Below are 10,592 nucleotides of genomic sequence, written 5' to 3'. Positions count from 1 at the left end.
ATCACATCTTTAAACACCTCCCCCTTTGGGCTTTCAGTGAGCGTGCAGTGTTAAGTGTGTATCTGTCAAAATAGTCTGAGAGATGGAGAAGAAACGCAAGGAATGTACAGAGAAATAGCGTGAAAAATGCCCCCGAAGCCCCCTAGAGGGACAGACGTCCACCCACCACAGTTTTACCAAAATCCTGTGGGAAACACTGGTATTGCTATGCCAATGCAGCTTATAGCTTGTTTTTTGGATGCATCACTGTGGAGTATAGTTCAATTGTATTAATAAATTACAATTTTGTACTTATTTCATCTGTTAACTCGTTCCTACTCACTCATTAGATGGCATTAGTGGTTTTAATGAATAGGAGTTGAACAAAAACATATTCAAGGGCGTGCAAAGATGGGTGGTGTTTATGGTCATATGTAGTGGGCCAGTCTGGGCCAAAATGCCAGGGCCGATTTTCTGTCCCAGTCCAGCCCTGTTGATATCAACAATTCAATTTTCCCTAATTAAAATTATAATTCTTGATATCAGGAATAATGTTTCTAGTAACAATGGCAATTTTTGATATCAGGAATTACATTTCAACTATTAAACATGTTCATTCTTGATATCAACAATTGAATTTTAACTAGTAAAAACTATCATTCTTGATATTAACAATTGAATTTCAACTAGTAAAAACTATAATTCTTGATATTAACCATTTATATCCTGGGAATGGCAATAGGCAAGCCGTTTTGACTTTTAATCATTCGCAGGATATGAATTCTTGATATCAACAACTAAATTTTCACTAGTTAAAATGATAGTTATTGATATCAGGAATTAGATTTCTACTAGTAACAATGGCAATTTTTGATATCAGGAATTACATTTCCACTAACAATGCTAATTCTTGATATCAGCATTTACATTTTCACTAGTTAAAATGATAATTCTTGATATCAACAATTGAATTTCAACTAGTAAAAACTATAATTCTTGATATCTGTAATTGTATTTAGGCTGCCATTCAAAATCAATTCTTGATATCAATAATTGATTTCTTACTTGTTAAAATTCCAGTTTCACATATCAGAAATACAATTCTTACTAGTAAAAACCTTTATTTTTGATATCAAGAATTCAGTTGTCACTAGTTGAAATGTCTATTCTTGATATCAACATTTGAATTGCTACTAGTAACAATGTTCATTTTTGATATCAATAATTCCATTTTCACTAGTGACAATGTTAATTTCTGATATCATGAATGTGATTGTTACTAGTAAGAAAGCGATTTTAGATATCTGAAATTATATTGATATCAGAAATACATTTTCAGATATCAAAAATGAAAATTTTTACTATAGTAGCAATTCAATTGTTGATATCAAGAATAGACATTTCAACTAGTGACAATTTAATTATTGATATCAGTAATTGCCATTTTTACTAGTAACAATGTAATTATTGATATCAAAAATTATATTTCTATTATATTCTTAAATTCATAAATTCACAAATTATATATCATTTTAAAGCTTAGGATCTCAGCTTTTTAATGCATCTAATTACATTTATTAACTCCTAACGAGTGCTAGGTAATCCCTCTAAAACCGAGTGTACCGCCAGTAGGCGCCACCTAGCTGCGAAAATATTCATTACCATATTTTTCAAAAATCTTGCCTTGATTAACACAAAGTTGATGTCATTTGAAAGCTTAGAGTCTGAACAGTGAATATATCCACTTTGAAAAACTCTTAAGTATTGCTGAGTTATTTGCTGATAAATAGAATTTCTTTTTTTCATAATCTATAAAATAATGTACTGCAATGTGTCAAAAACATCATACAGCTCATGAAACATTCACAGATCATTGAAAATGGCACTTCATTTTTACAGCATATTATTACAATTAAAATGAGCCCAAAATTAACATAATCTATTGCTTTTATGACAAGATATTCTTCATGGAGAAAAAATTGCCCATGAGGGGGTGTCAAAGACTGTACAAAAAGGCTATCTCTTTTCCAAATGCTGTAACTTTTGATTCCTTTATCCAAAAATTATATATATTTTTTTTATCCAGATGCAGCTAACATGCTTTAGGGATTTCACTAAAAACGAATTTTCCTCCTACCTTATTTCCTTCCTGAGTTATTCCATGACAAATAAGAAAGACATGCAAAATCATAATAAAAATTATATATATATATTTTTGTCTTTTATCAGCCGTTTCTCGGCAGGACAATGTCCAAATGTAATCTAATTTATATTTTCAAAAATATTAAAAAGAGTTCTTTCAAATGATACCTACCTTTTGACTCTCCTTGCTACAGTTTTGTAGTTATGATTATATAGTTTTTATATAGTTTGGAGCATAATTTGTTGTGTGTTTGTGTGTGTGGGTGTGGGTGTGGGTGTGGGTGTGTGTGTGTGTGTGTGTGTGTGGGGGGGGGGGGTCATATTTGCACTCTTGATGTTTTAGAGTGTCACCCCTTTATTGCTGTGCACTTTTTTTTCTGCACAGTGGCTGATTTGTAGTTTGTACCACCAAAAGTTTCTCTGAGTTTTCGTATTTTTTCGTATTTCCCATTCATTTCCTATGTTGGTCATTTTTGACCGGCAGGAAGCTAAGTGTGACTATTTTTTTTACGACCCTTTAACATATCTGAATCATGTCCATGATTTTTTTGTGTGTTCACATAGCACATACAACAAAAGTTACCACGTGTCATCCCATTCCGATGAAGCAAAAAAAAATTAAAAATTAAAAATGTATAAGTTTCGTCCGTTTTTGACCGAAGAAGCCCAGAGGGGTTATTAACTAGTGAAAATGTAAATGCTGATATCAAGAATTAGCATTGTTACTAGTGGAAATGTAATTCCTGATATCAAAAATTGCCATTGTTACTAGTAGAAATCTAATTTCTGATATCAATAACTATCGTTTTAACTAGTGAAAATTGAATTGTTGATATCAAGAATTCATATCCTGGAAATGAATAACAGTTAAAACGGCTTGCCATACTGATAAGACATGCACCAATATTGAAAAGTCAGACAGTGACGACAGTGACAGTGAGAGTGATGAGGATAAGTACTTGAGTGACAATGACTGACTGTTTTGTTGAACTCTTCAATAATGAAACAAAATGCAGATTTTTTTTTTTTTTCAGATTTTTTTTTCAGATTTTTTTTTCAGATTTTTTTTTATTTTTTCATTTTTTTCATTTTTTTTTTTTTTTTTTTTTGCCCAATTTTTTTGGCAAACGATCCAATAAATATTTTTAAAATAGTCTGGGTCTCACTTGTTTGCCTTATTAGGAATACATTCATCAAAAAGTTTACCATTTTAAAGCCTTCATAGAAGTGAAAAGATTATATCTTTTATTTTCTGTGATTTTTCTGCATATATTGTCTGCCATCTTGAATTTTGGCACTAAAAATGAAGAAAAAAATTGGAAACAGGTTGTTTTGTATTCAGTGGGGTCCTAGCAAGTAAAAAAACACCAGTTGCAAAAATCTATATGAACCGTTCCTAAAATAACACAATTCCCCACACTATTCTGCCACTATTCAGACACCACGGAAACTGACACTAATCATCACATCTGTTCTGTTTTAGTAAATCATCTATGTGTGTTTTAGTTTCTTCTGTTCATTGTCCGGTAACATCTATGTTAAGTGTGTGTTCGTCTCCTTCGCCTGTTTGCCTGCAACCATCCGTGACAACCTTATTGTAAAGTGTTACCCATATTTTTAGGGTCCACAAATCACCATTTACAATCAGAAACATTTTAATAACCAACAAAAACAAATTCACTATCTAGACGTTTAAATTATACGTTTATCTCTGTAAAGCTGCTTTGAAACAATCTACATTGTTAAAGGCGCTATATAAATGAAGATGACGTGTAACGATAGCCTCATGTCACAATATGATACTGAACTCAAGATACGATATTATTGCGATACTCTAAGACATAACGTAAAAGGTAAAAAAAAATACTGTTGATTAAAATGCTAAATTTGGTGTTACATTGTGTTACAATTATTTTAGACGAAAATGCTTTGACTCTGTCAGTGACTATATTGAAAATAATGTAAGTCACTTTTAACTGGTAACATCAGACATCTGGCAGTATCAGGACACACAAATATTCCCCCATTGCATTATTATACATTATATCCAACATTATATATAGTAGTTTAATGTAGTACTGACACTAAAACTTTTAAATGTGTGTGACATGCTATATTGTTACACGCGTACATTCAATAACAAAATAAAATCAAAACAAATGTAGTCATTTATTAATTAGCTTTCCAAATTGGAATAGATGTCTGTCGTGGAGCCACACCAAATGAACAGGGTATAAACCAGTTACTTCCCTTCTTACAGTCAGGTGTGAGCTTAAGGCAGGAAAAACAAAACTCTATCTTACACCGAGAGCACACTATGTTTTTAGATTTCTCTGTGTTGTGGTTAATCAGCAAACCACATGTTGGACAAGCACGAACTGCTGGACATACAATATTCGCAGCATCTTTTAAAGTTATAGTTGCACAATCTCTCAGCAGATCCAGCTCTTTATTGCTGCAGCCGTCATTGCCACATCTATCAGATCGAGGACGCTGACCTTTCCACTCTCTCAGACACTGCCAGCAGAACTCAAAGGTTTTGCCCTTGTTTACAGAGCAAATGGTGCATCTCACACTGAGATTAGACGAGTCTGATCTCTCAATCAACCAGTCACAACCAGGACACTGAAGAGAGAGAAAGAGCTTATGAACAATAATGTATTAATTTATTCATGTTTCAAAGAATTTTTTTTTTTTTTTTTTTTTGAAACTTACATTCTTGAAATCTATTAACTCTCTAATGGCATTGTTGGCAAGAGTTGCTTCAAAGAATTGTTGTTCTTCAGGTGTAAGTTTGGCTAATAGACGGACTTCAGTGTAAGACCATAGATCACTACACACAGGGCATCTCAGCTCAGTTGTACCCTGCAATTCATCATTTTGAAAAAAATCTGTATTATCAAGACATTTCATATTATCTATAAAAAGCACACCTTATAATTGTACAATAGTTTTTAAAATAAAGAAATCCTCTTATGATGCAAACTAAACGACACTTACATCATCCAGCTGTACTCTGCAGCAGTTAGTCAGTGTCTGTGGACCAGTGACGTGACCACAGGATAATTGAGCTCTTAAAACATCTGGATCATCATCATATGGATCTGATGGGGAAATTATTAAAAGATATATATATACTTTTTTTTTTTACATTTAATTTACCACTGTCTGACTTACACTCTGTGCAAGTATATAAGTAAATAGGCCTAGTGCACTCGCTGCATTTCTGAAAGTATGCTATATTATAGGAATGGGTGTAAAAGTCATCTATGGCCTGTTTTCTCTTTCAGATCAATACTGTCTGATGACAATCCTGCTGTTTCTTTACAGCCCACCATGTTCTCCACATGTTTTTATAAAATAAACTGGAGTAAAAAAAAAAAACAGGATACTTTGCAATGTAGTGAAGCAAAGTAAAGAAACAACAAAAAACCCTGTGGCCTAATTGTAAACCACTGTGAAATTTAGGCAATATGTACACATATACACAAAAGACAAATTGCACATATTATGTCTTATAATATTACTAGACTTGTTGTAAGATACATAAATGTTCCAGGATCAAAGAAACAAGGAAGTTGAATTTCTATTTCTTTGTTCAGGCCTTCACAAACTGCTGTAGATCAGTAATACTAAATATTACGAAACATTTAACATTTCCTGCAGTATACATTATTATACAACCTTTTTTACAAAGAAAGAAAAAAGTCTTTACAGGAGTGTCCTGGCCAAATATAGCATGTAGGCCTACACAAAACCTGTCGCGTTTTCATCGTGAGAGCCTTTCGTAAAATATAAAGCAGAATGTGAAGAGGACTATTGTTGCGTCAGTCGTATCCTAAAATATAGTTAGGTCATGCGATAGAACAAGCAACAAAGGTATAACCCATTAAATTGTAATGTAATCGCTAATGTGTTTCACAGCTGTCTGTCAAATGCTGAAATTAGTTTGCGGCAAAGTGATATTATTAAAGCTCCATTATATTAAAACTTTGAACAAACTCACCGATATCGCTGGCCTTTTTCATGAGTTTAATGCCGTGTTTAAAGTCTGATACCTCATATTGTTTCTCATAATAACTTGACATTTTGTGTAAGAATGTCTCTCAAACAACTGCAGATTTTTTGCTTCTCTCGTCTGTTTGATTGTGACTCACAGAAAACTTGTTTTCGTTTTTCTCTTTCAGTCTTAACCCGAAATCATGTGACTGGTCTGGATGGCACGCCTTTTGTTCACGTGGGCGTGTTAAACTTGAATAAATCATAATATGTGAATCACAATAAAGTTATATTTCCAGCACTGCCAGGCAACATTTCATCAGACAATTCAATTAAACATCACAAACTTTAGTCTCTAAAACATTTAATTAAAAATGTCCATAAAGTGTAAGTGTGTTAATAACGGACAGTTACAGAGTCTCATCTGGTGAGATCAGTATTGGACGTACAGTTCTAGAGTCACAAGTGACACATGGCCAATAGGCTGTTTGCATAAAAAAGTTTTGATAACATATGCTTACAATTTTGTTGTAGCTGTTTCTCTATAATGACATTAGTTTTGATTTGATATAAGTGAACGTATATACACTCACCTAAAGGATTATTAGGAACACCATACTGTGTTTGACCCCCTTTCGCCTTCAGAACTGCCTTAATTCTACGTGGCATTGATTCAACAAGGTGCTGAAAGCATTCTTTAGAAATGTTGGCCCATATTGATAGGATAGCATCTTGCAGTTGATGGAGATTTGTGGGATGCACATCCAGGGCACGAAGCTCCCGTTCCACCACATCCCAAAGATGCTCTATTGGGTTGAGATCTGGTGACTGTGGGGGCCATTTTAGTACAGTGAACTCATTGTCATGTTCAAGAAACCAATTTGAAATGATTCGAGCTTTGTGACATGGTGCATTATCCTGCTGGAAGTAGCCATCAGAGGATGGGTACATGGTGGTCATAAAGGGATGGACATGGTCAGAAACAATGCTCAGGTAGGCCGTGGCATTTAAACGATGCCCAATTGGCACTAAGGGGCCTAAAGTGTGCCAAGAAAACATCCCCCACACCATTACATCACCACCACCAGCCTGCACAGTGGTAACAAGGCATGATGGATCCATGTTCTCATTCTGTTTACGCCAAATTCTGACTCTACCATCTGAATGTCTCAACAGAAGTCGAGACTCATCAGACCAGGCAACATTTTTCCAGTCTTCAACTGTCCAATTTTGGTGAGCTCGTGCAAATTGTAGCCTCTTTTTCCTATTTGTAGTTAGGGTTGCAAAATTCTGGGAATTTTCAAAGATGGAAACTTTCCATGGGAATTAATGGGAATTTAAGGGAATTAACAGGAATTTATGGGAATAAACTGGGAATTTTTAAATTTGAGGGTTGGCTCTTCATAGGGAACTTAAATATAGTTGAGGAAAGTATATTTTAGCATAATCTTGACTAAAACAAACAGCTGCCATTCAAATACACTTGAATATCCATGCCATTCCTCAATCACATGCACATAGCACACTGCTTACTGCATGGCTATTGAGACCACACCCCCTACTGGCACTGTGCATGCCTCCATCACATGTACAGAAGCCCAAAGCACAAGACTATTGAAGGCACACATTTGAGCCTGTGGACTAAACAAAGTGAAGTAAGTTTTGATGATATTATGGGGAAATATATTTATTAAATGTTTAAATTGCAAATATCACATACAAATGTATTCATCTAGTAGATAGCAAGCTGATAAGTTAGATGCTAAATAAGCTAGCATAACTTTATTTACCAGTAGGGCTGGGCGGTATGACGGTATATATCGCAGAAGTCAACTAGAGCAGTGCAGCACACTGAAAGTTTAGAGAGACGCACATGCTTGCAACGTGGCTTACTTGACAACAAGTTCATATATCAATAATGTATCTATCCGTCTCTTATGTGTACAGTTACTTTAACCCTCTGGGGTCTGAGGGGTTTTTGGGGTCCTTGAGATGTTCTGACATGCCCTGACATTTGTGCTTTTTTCAGTTGCTTATAAACATGTTAATGGCAAAGGTGTAAATTCACTCTATATAGCACAAACAGGGCTACCATAATATGTGAACAACTTGCATGTACATGTTTGTATTTTTGATAGAATAATGTTTATGCATGTTTTTTTCAAAAACAAAAAACTAAAGTTTCTGAAATAAGGCCATAAAACACATTCTAAATATATGTAAATAAGACTTTTGACTAATGGATGACGTTGCCTAGAATTTTTTCTTCAAAATTATGTGAAAATCACCCTGCCTAATCATTCACATAACACAATACATTGATTTAAATCTTGTAAAACACTTTTTGTTTGGAAAGGCCATATGCGGGTGGGCGTGATTCACACCTGCGGAGTCAATGGGGCCCGCATAATGAGGCTGCATACGTAATGAGCCTTTCATTCAGGTGTGTGACTGAACACAAGAATACAAGGACAATATATAACTGGTTTGTTGTTTTTTCCACAAATTTTGCTTGCAAATTGTACAATATCCAAGGTAAACATTTCTAGTAATTGTGCAGTTAATTGTTCTCATACTGTATTTTCAGATTTGGAATATATTCTCTTCCCAAATGTGTCACTAATAAAGCATAATAAAATTATTTAAAGAGAAGGCTTATAATGACCTTTTAAGATTTTGTTTACATCTATCCTTATATATATATAAATATATATATATATATATATATATATATATTTTTTTTAAGGTTATACAATTACAACAACATTTAAAATTGTAACAATATTTCCAGTGTAATCTTTCTTTGTATTCGCGATTCATATTAAATATGTATTTTTGCCAGCTGTAGTAGCTCCACAACAGCGCGCATCTGTGCGTTCATTCATTCATAGAAACGCGAGTCATATTTAAACAGTATTTTTGCCAGCTGTAGTAGCTCCACAACAGCACGCATCTTTGCGTTCATTCATTCCGATTAGAACAAAGCAAACAGAACTGACCTATTCCTCAGCGGGATCCGTTTGCTCCTCGAAATGATACTTCCAGAACTTCTGAGGTAAATTTTTGCAGGATTATTATCAAGATAGTATTATTCCTCACAGCATCGTAAAGTACATAAGTCTGAAAGTGAACTTGCGGTGTGTGTTATCCAGCTGATGTGGGCGTTTCACAGGTTTGTTTGGATCGCCTCACATTTGCGTTTGAATAGCGCGCTCTCCGTGGGCGGAGCACATTAAAACTTAATTAGCTGAGATGAGAACGACTGACATCTCTCTCTTTGCATGCATATTACATAAACTGTGAATATTTGTTTTTTATAAAAATTACTTCATTTAAAAGAAGAGAATTCAAGCTTCATGCCTGTGTGACTGTATGCCTGTTTGACTGAGTATTCGCTGAGTTACAGTTCATTTTCGGACGCGTTTCAGAATTGACTTCACTGACGGAGAGTAGGCAGAACTCGCATCATGTTTATTTTTCTTTATTTGGCGAAAAGCACAACACTTTGTTTTTATTATGAGCATACACAAAAAAATACACACTAAACAGGATCGATTGATGTATAACACAAGCATATAAGATAAAAATTAAAAAATTTTTTTTTTTTTTTTTGCACTCATACGGAAAAAAACGAGCCTATCGCGCCGGCGCGACAGCAGACCTCAGGGGGTTAAAAATTCCCCAGCTTAACTTCCCATGGAAATTTACCGGAAACTTTCCAGAAATTTACCGGAAATTTTCCGCCCCTTTGCAACCCTATTTGTAGTGGAGATGAGTGGTACCCGGTGGGGTCTTCTGCTGTTGTAGCCCATCCGCCTCGAGGTTGTGCGTGTTGTGGCTTCACAAATGCTTTGCTGCATACCTCGGTTGTAACGAGTGGCTATTTCAGTCAAAGTTGCTCTTCTATCAGCTTGAATCAGTCGGCCCATTCTCCTCTGACCTCAAGCATCAACAAGGCATTTTCGCCCACAGGACTGCCGCATACTGGATGTTTTTCCCTTTTCACACCATTCTTTGTAAACCCTAGAAATGGTTGTGCGTGAAAATCCCAGTAACTGAGCAGATTGTGAAATACTCAGACCGGCCCGTCTGGCACCAACAACCATGCCACGCTCAAAATTGCTTAAATCACCTTTCTTTCCCATTCTGACATTCAGTTTGGAGTTCAGGAGATTGTCTTGACCAGGACCACACCCCTAAATGCATTGAAGCAACTGCCATGTGATTGGTTGATTAAATAATTGCATTAATGAGAAATTGAACAGGTGTTCCTAATAATCCTTTAGGTGAGTGTATTCATGCCTATATTTTTTCTGTGCTGTATACTTTGTGTTTTGCTGAGCAACAGCTCCATCCACTGGTGATTCATGAATCCATCATTACAGTGAATTCTACTCATCAGCCCATGTGTGACTGAATATCAAACATGAATGTTTTCTTCAGGTGAGAGGCAGTTTACACACTTCCAGTCT

The 10,592-nt window shown here is 35.0% G+C and overlaps 1 long non-coding RNA gene across 1 annotated transcript; it reads right to left on the bottom strand.

Moving 5' to 3' along the window:
• Window positions 1–3,230: 3,230 nt before the first annotated feature.
• LOC307151484 lies at window positions 3,231–6,285 on the bottom strand. The gene is made up of 4 exons (XR_013819882.1): window positions 6,128–6,285; window positions 5,122–5,225; window positions 4,837–4,986; window positions 3,231–4,746 (listed from the first exon to the last, which is right to left on the bottom strand). It is a non-coding gene; the product is annotated as an uncharacterized lncRNA (long non-coding RNA).
• Between the last annotated feature and the right edge of the window lie 4,307 nt (window positions 6,286–10,592).

Source organism: Squalius cephalus, assembly GCF_949319135.1.
Source record: "Squalius cephalus genome assembly, chromosome: 23".
Classification (NCBI taxonomy): Eukaryota; Metazoa; Chordata; class Actinopteri; order Cypriniformes; family Leuciscidae; genus Squalius; species Squalius cephalus.
Note: the sequence above shows the minus strand (reverse complement) of the source record. Positions and strands in the feature narration are given on the sequence as shown.